Source organism: Mesocricetus auratus, unplaced genomic scaffold (assembly GCF_017639785.1).
Source record: "Mesocricetus auratus isolate SY011 unplaced genomic scaffold, BCM_Maur_2.0 Super-Scaffold_100691, whole genome shotgun sequence".
Lineage (NCBI taxonomy): Eukaryota > Metazoa > Chordata > Mammalia > Rodentia > Cricetidae > Mesocricetus > Mesocricetus auratus.
Window position 1 is genome coordinate 5,481,598 of NW_024429267.1, and position 6,797 is coordinate 5,488,394.

Consider the following 6,797-nt stretch of genomic DNA (forward strand, 5'->3'; position numbering starts at 1 on the left):
CTGACTTTGAAAGTTCACACTATTTGGAGAAAGGCAAATGGTTATCAAGATGGTGGAAGTCTCAAGCTCTCCATTTTTTGGTTTTTGTGTGTAACAGTTAAGAGCAACCTTTTTTTAAGTGAATAACAAAAGAAGTTTAATAACATTTGTATTTATAATGTTCATCTTAAAGGAGATTATGCATTTGAAGAGCAAGGCAACTAAATGGTAGGTATATATTCTAAAAGGTTGTTCTAAACATGGTGAGTGTAGCCAGCAGTGGTGGCGCACGCCTTTAATCCCAGCACTGAGGAGGCAGAGGCAGGCGAATCTCTGTGAGTTCAAGACCAGCCTGGTTTATACAGTAAGTTTCAGGACAGCCAGGGCTACACAGAGAAACCCTGTCTTCAAAACAAATAAACAAATGGTGGGTCTAAGGACTTGGGGGAGGGGAGTCTAGCTAAGTAAAGCACCTGCTTAGCCTTTGTAACGTTCTTTGTTTGATCCCCAGCACCACATAAACCACATAGTGGTGTGGTGCACACCTGGAGTCCCAGTATTCAGGAAGTGGAAACAGGGATCAGAAGTTCTGCAAGATATTCCTCTTTGGATTTTTATCATTGGTGGAAAAAAGTTTGCTTTACCTCAGACTTAAAACTGAGTCTTGGCATGTAGCTCAGTTGGTTGAATACTTACCTGTGGTGCACACGGCACTGACTCCATCCCCAGCACCACCCAGACGGCGTGGTAGTGCACGCCTGTGATCCCAGGACTTGGTAGATGAAGGCAGAAGGTTCAGAAATTCAAAGCCATCACTACAAAGCATGTTTGAGGCCTGGTTGAGATGCACGAGAACTTGTCTAAATACAAAACTGGTTCCCTAATCTTGAAGTTCAAAGGTATTTGGTTATATAGCAAGTTTGAAGCCAGCCTAGGCTAAATCAAAGCCTGACTTTAAAAAAATCCTTAGAGTTTCAGATTTGGCTCTGTGGTAGAGTGCTTGCCTAGAAAGCATAAAGCCCTGGGTTTGTTCTCAGCTTGGTGGGGGAATCCTCAATATGGTTAAGTTTATACTATTCTGATCTTAGAATTAGAAAGAGCATAGAGATTTAGTGCAAACAAACCAATCTTACAGCAAAGGAGACCAGACCTGGAAAGAGGGGAAATGTCTTGTCCAAGAATAGAATCAAAAAGGGTGTCTCTGTCTGTGTCTTTCCCCTCCTTTCCTTTCCTCCCCACTCTGGGTGTGGGTGTGTGTCTGTGTCTGTGTATCTGTCTTTGTCAGTGCTAGAATTACAGGGTTTTGTGCATGCTAGGTAGTAAGCACATTATCAGCTGAGCTATAGCTTTGGCCCAAATCAGGTGTCTTAACTCACAGATGACAACTCATAAATTATGAATCACAAATAACTGTATCTTCAATATTCTGTCTGGTGGGGCCTTTAAATCACAAACTAGCAAGTAGGCATGTCTGCATGTTTCTTGGGCAATTCTAGAGTACCTCTCTACTGTCTGGTCCCCACTCTGACAGACTGTCTAGCAATGAGGAAGCAGCACTGTTTGGCATGTTAGCATTTCAGTCAGTATCTGGGACAGCCATAAAAAGCCTGGTCTTCAAGGCTGCTGTAGAGATGGCTCTGTGGATAGTGATTTCACTAGCCTGAGGGCCTGAGATCAGATTTCCAGCAGCCATGCAGAAAAGCTGGTACTCCACTTATCCTAGTAATTAGGAGGTAAAGACAGGAAGATCCTGGGGGCTTGCTGGCCAGCCAGCTCTTCAGTGAGAAACTGACTTAAAACATAAGGTGATGCAACTGAGGAAGATGCCTGACATTGACCAGTTGCTTCTACATGCACACCCACTAATATACTCACATCCGTACACATGCATGTGTCTCACACAGGAGAGAATTCAAGCTGGGTGTGATGGCGTGTTCTGATGAACCTAGCACTCAGGAGGCTGTAGCAGGAAGAGCCCACATTTGAATCCAAGGCCAGCCTGTGTCAAAACAACAAAAAGATGGTTTTGCGAGACTCAGTATTGTCAAAAAAAAAAAAAATCCAGTCACTGCTTCACAAATCTGTGGTTTCTGAGAATACTCAAATGGGTGCAATATAGAGAGGCAATCTAGTTTGAAGGCCAAGTATATAAAAAGGCCTAAAGTACTGAGACGTTACCAGATGAGGGAGGGGAAGGGCCCTTCAGATAGCTGCTATGGCTATACCACATTGGGTCCACAGAGAGCTGAGTGGAGACCCAGACCTGCTCAAGGCTCCATATTAGATAATGAGATAACATCTTGCAGGTAATGGGGAGTTATGGGAGCATTTAAAGCAGACTATAGTTCTTTTTGTTTTTAAAGACTTGTTATGTATACAGTGTTCTGCCTGCATTTATGCCTGCGGGCCAGAAGAGGGTGCCAGATCTCATTACAGATGGTTGTGAGCCACCATGTGGTTGCTGGGAACTGAACTCAGGACCTCTGAGAGACCAAAGGGTGTTCTTAACCGTCAAGCCATCTCTACAGCCCCCAGACTATAGTTCTTAATATAATTATTTTAATTATGTTAATCACAAGCAATATATGAATATATTTTTAATTTTTAATCTTGTGTGTATGCATGTGCCTTAGTCTGTGTCTATGCACCACAGGCATACAGTGCCAACAGGGGCCAGAAGAGGATATTGGATCCCTTGGAACTGGAAGTAGAGGTGGTTGGGAGCCATCATGTGGGTGCTGGGAGTTGAACCTAGGTCCTCTGAAAGAGTAGCCAGTGTTCCCACCCCCCCCCCCCAAATCAAAAAGCTCGGGAGGCAGAGGCAGGTGGATCTCTGTGAGTTCGAGACCAGCCTGGTCTACCGAACGAGTTCCAGGACAAGCTCCAAAACAATACAGAGAAACCCTGCCTCGAAAAACTGAAAAAAATAAAATAAAATAAAGAGTAGCCAGTGTTCTTAACCACTAAGCCATCTCCAGCCTCATGACTAGATTTTTTTATATAAGCTCATATATTACAGTAAAATGTGGTAGAATATTATTTTAAGGTGTGTGTCTTCTGTGTCTGCTGCATTTGTTTAGCTATGTGGAGCTGTGTTGGTGTGCCTGTTTAAAACACCTGATGATCCTAATAAAGAGCTGAATGGCCAGTAGCCAGGCAGCAGCAAGGATAGGTGGGGCTGGCAGACAGAGTATTAAATAGGAAGAGAAATAAGGAGAGAACAAGGAAAGAAGGACTTCAGCAGCCAGCCACCCCTGGAGTAAGAGAAAAGAAAGATATACAGAAGTAAGAAAGATGAAATCCCAGAAGGAAAAGATACATAGGATAATTTAAGAAAAGGCCGGCATTCATGCTAAGAATAAGCCTCCGTGTATTTACTTGGCAGCTGTGTATAATGCCTGTCAGAGTAAAAATTCAAAAGAGTGAAAAAAAAATCAACAGTAAAAACTTCCACTCATCACTCAATTCTCAAGTCCTCTGCAGGCCTAACAATTACATTATTTCATGTATATCTTGTAAAGAATGCCAGAAAGGGGCTGGAGAGATGGGTGATTGGTTAAGAGCACTGGCTGCTCATCCAGAGGACCCCAGTTCAATCCCAGTACCTACATGGCAGATCATAACTGTCTGTAACTCCATTTCCAGAGGACCTGACACTCTCACACAGACATACATGCAGACAAAACACCACCAATGCACATAAAATAAAAATTATTAAATCCCCAGGGACCGGGCGTTGGTGGCGCACGCCTTTAATCCCAGCACTCGGGAAGCAGAGGCAGGCGGATCTCTGTGAGTTCGAGGCCAGCCTGGTCTACAAAATGAGTTCCAGGACAGCCTCCAAACTTACAGAGAAACCCTGTCTCGAAAAACCAAAAAAAAAAAAAAAAATCCTCAGGGAGTGGTAGTGCATACCTTTAATCCCAGCACCCAGGAGGCAGAGGCCGGTAGATCTGAGTTTGAGGCCAGCCTGGTCTGTGGAGTCAGTTCCTGGACAGCTAGGGCTATATAGAGAAATCCGGTCTCAACTAAATAAATGTGGGGGGGGGGCAGTTATGAGCCACCTGATGTGAGTGCTGGGAACTGAACTCAGGTCCTCTGCAAAAGTAGCAACAGCTCTTAACCACTGAACCATCTCTCCAGCCCTTTGATGTATATCTCTCTCAGACGTTTATAAATATATCTAGGATTGTTCTGTGTGATTTAAAACAAATGTTATCTTGTCAAAAGAGAAACAAGGCCAGTGTGATAGCACACACCTGTAATCCCAGCACTCAGGAGGCGGAAGCAAGAGGATCACTGAGTGAGGCCAGCCTATGTTGTGGAGGTATTCAGTAGAGAAGATTGCTCAGACATGGGTTGAGGCCAACTGAACATCTTTATTAGCCAGCCAGTAACTACACTAAGTGTTCAGGATCCCAGAGTAGCCCCGAGCCTGTCTCAGGGTGGGCTTTTAAGCACAAAAACCATATCCTTGATTGGCATAGTTCAGTTAACCAGAACAGTTAGCCAGAAACAGAACTACAGAAGCCAAAAAACAAGGATAGTACGTTTAGAAACTTTCCCATAACTATGAACTTTGATGAATTAGGTCTTTGTCTTCATTTTTTGGCAGGTGGTGTTATGCACATGCTGAGTTTTAGAGTCTGGATGGCATTTCCATCATGGAGTCAGTTGTGCTAAGGTCTGGGACCTGGTTCTGCCTGGTCCTTATATGGAGTTCCAGGCCAACCAGGGCTACAGAATAACACTCTGTCTTAAGACACACACCTCACTCTCATTCCACCCACCAAAAGTTTGGGACAGTTCCACAAGCCACCTGGCCCTCTGTTTACTTTGCTTGGTATTCACAGCATATTTTGTGAGCATTCCAACTTTCCGGTGAGAGCTTCCCACAGGCATGGCTGTGGGAACATCCGGCACATGCCACTCAGGACAGCTGCAAGTTCTTAGCACTCTGCCCACCAGGTCTGCCCCTCCTGGCTTAGAATTCTGCTGCCCAGTTGTGCATTACCAGACAACTGGACACACAGATGTTAGATGCTCTGTGTTGGGAGTCAAGGACTGGACAGTGTGCTTGCCATATGTTGTAGAACAACTGAGGACACAAATAACCCTATGGGACTTTTCTAAGGGACACAACACATATTTTAGATCTTTTACATTGTAATAAAATATATGTAACAAAGCCTATCTACCATGTGTTTGGTGAAGAGTTCTCAGTTGTGAAACTTCATTTCAAATTCTGTGTCTTCCATTTTTTGCTATAACTTTGAGCAATTCAGTTAGCTTTGAGATACAGAATCATTAAAACTTGAATTTGAGATCATTTTGCCTTAGTTTGGGGGGGCTGAGACATCACTATGCTTTGGAGAAAATGTGTCTGGGGTTTATCTAAGAACCTAAGACTTGTGAGTCATAGATCGGTGGTTTTATTTTGTTTTGTTTAGACAATGTCTCACTATGCAGTCCTGGCTGGCCTAGAACTCAGTATGGAAACCAGGCTGGTCTTGAACTCCAAAAGATCCACCTGCCTCTGCCTACCTATTGCTGGGATTCAAGGTAACACTAACACACCTAGCCAATCATGACTAAGGATGCAGTTTGCTTGGCATCTAGTTGATATTAATTTCAAAACAGTTGTCTGAGTAAGAGGAAAGTTCACAGGCTGTATTAACATATAAGAACTCTCTAGGAAGGATTGGAGAGATGGTTCCGCGGCTAGCACACTTGCCGCTCTTCCAGAGAACCAAAGTTGAGTTCCCAGTAGTCAGGCTGCTTACAACCATCTGTAATTCCAACTCCAGGGGATCCAAAGCCCCTCTTCTGGCCTCTGGAAGCAACACACACACACACACACACACACACACACACACACACACACACACACACACACACACACACACGGGTTGGGGAGTTAAATCCAGGAGCTGAAGCTCAGAGGTTAAGAGTGCATGCTGCCGTTGCACCCATGTTGGGCAGCTCATAAATGTCTATAATGCCAGCTCTTGGGGATCCAATACCCTCTTCTGCCCTCCTTACTCACTACACTCATGAGGACCGCATACTCTCCCCCACACACAATTTAAAAAAAATAAAGATATATTTTTAAGTTCTCCCTAAAACAGAGGTCTGAGGAGGGCCTCCGTAACTGTACAAAGGTAAAAACAATCTTGTTGAGAAATAGTATGCAGTTGAGAACAGGGAGGAGATAGAAGCATGAGAGAGACAAAGACTAACGGGGTGATGACCAAAATACTTTCTGTAGGTATGAAAATGTCCTAGTGAAGCCATTATCGTGAGTTAATTAACATGCTGATTTAAAAAAAGAATTTATAGTCGGGAGGTAGTGTCACGTGCACGAGGCGGGAAGAGGGCAGAAGCAGGCAAATCTCTGTGTTCAAGGCCAGCCTGGTCTACAAAGCGAGTTCCAGGACAGCCAGGGCTACACAAAGAAACCCTACCTCGAAAAACCAAAACCAAAAGCAAACCAAACCAACCAAACAAACAAATATATCAAGCCCCAGTCACCAAAGCTAGAACCCAAAGGTGTCTCCCCCAAAGCATGGAGACACCCGAAAACAGACGGCAGAGGCAGGTCCCCGGAGCCTACCGCCCAGACTTCACTGCCATAGCTTTCTCCTGCTGCTTATGCCTGACAGGTGACCTAGGACGGACCCTTGCCCAACGCCAGCCCAGGCGCCAGTTTCGGCATTCTTCCAAGCCATCCGGGGCTCCACGCCAGCCTGGTCGTCATAGTTATCGCCAGAGCCCCGCCCCTTCCTCGCTGTCCGGCCCCGCCCCTCAGAACCCGGAAG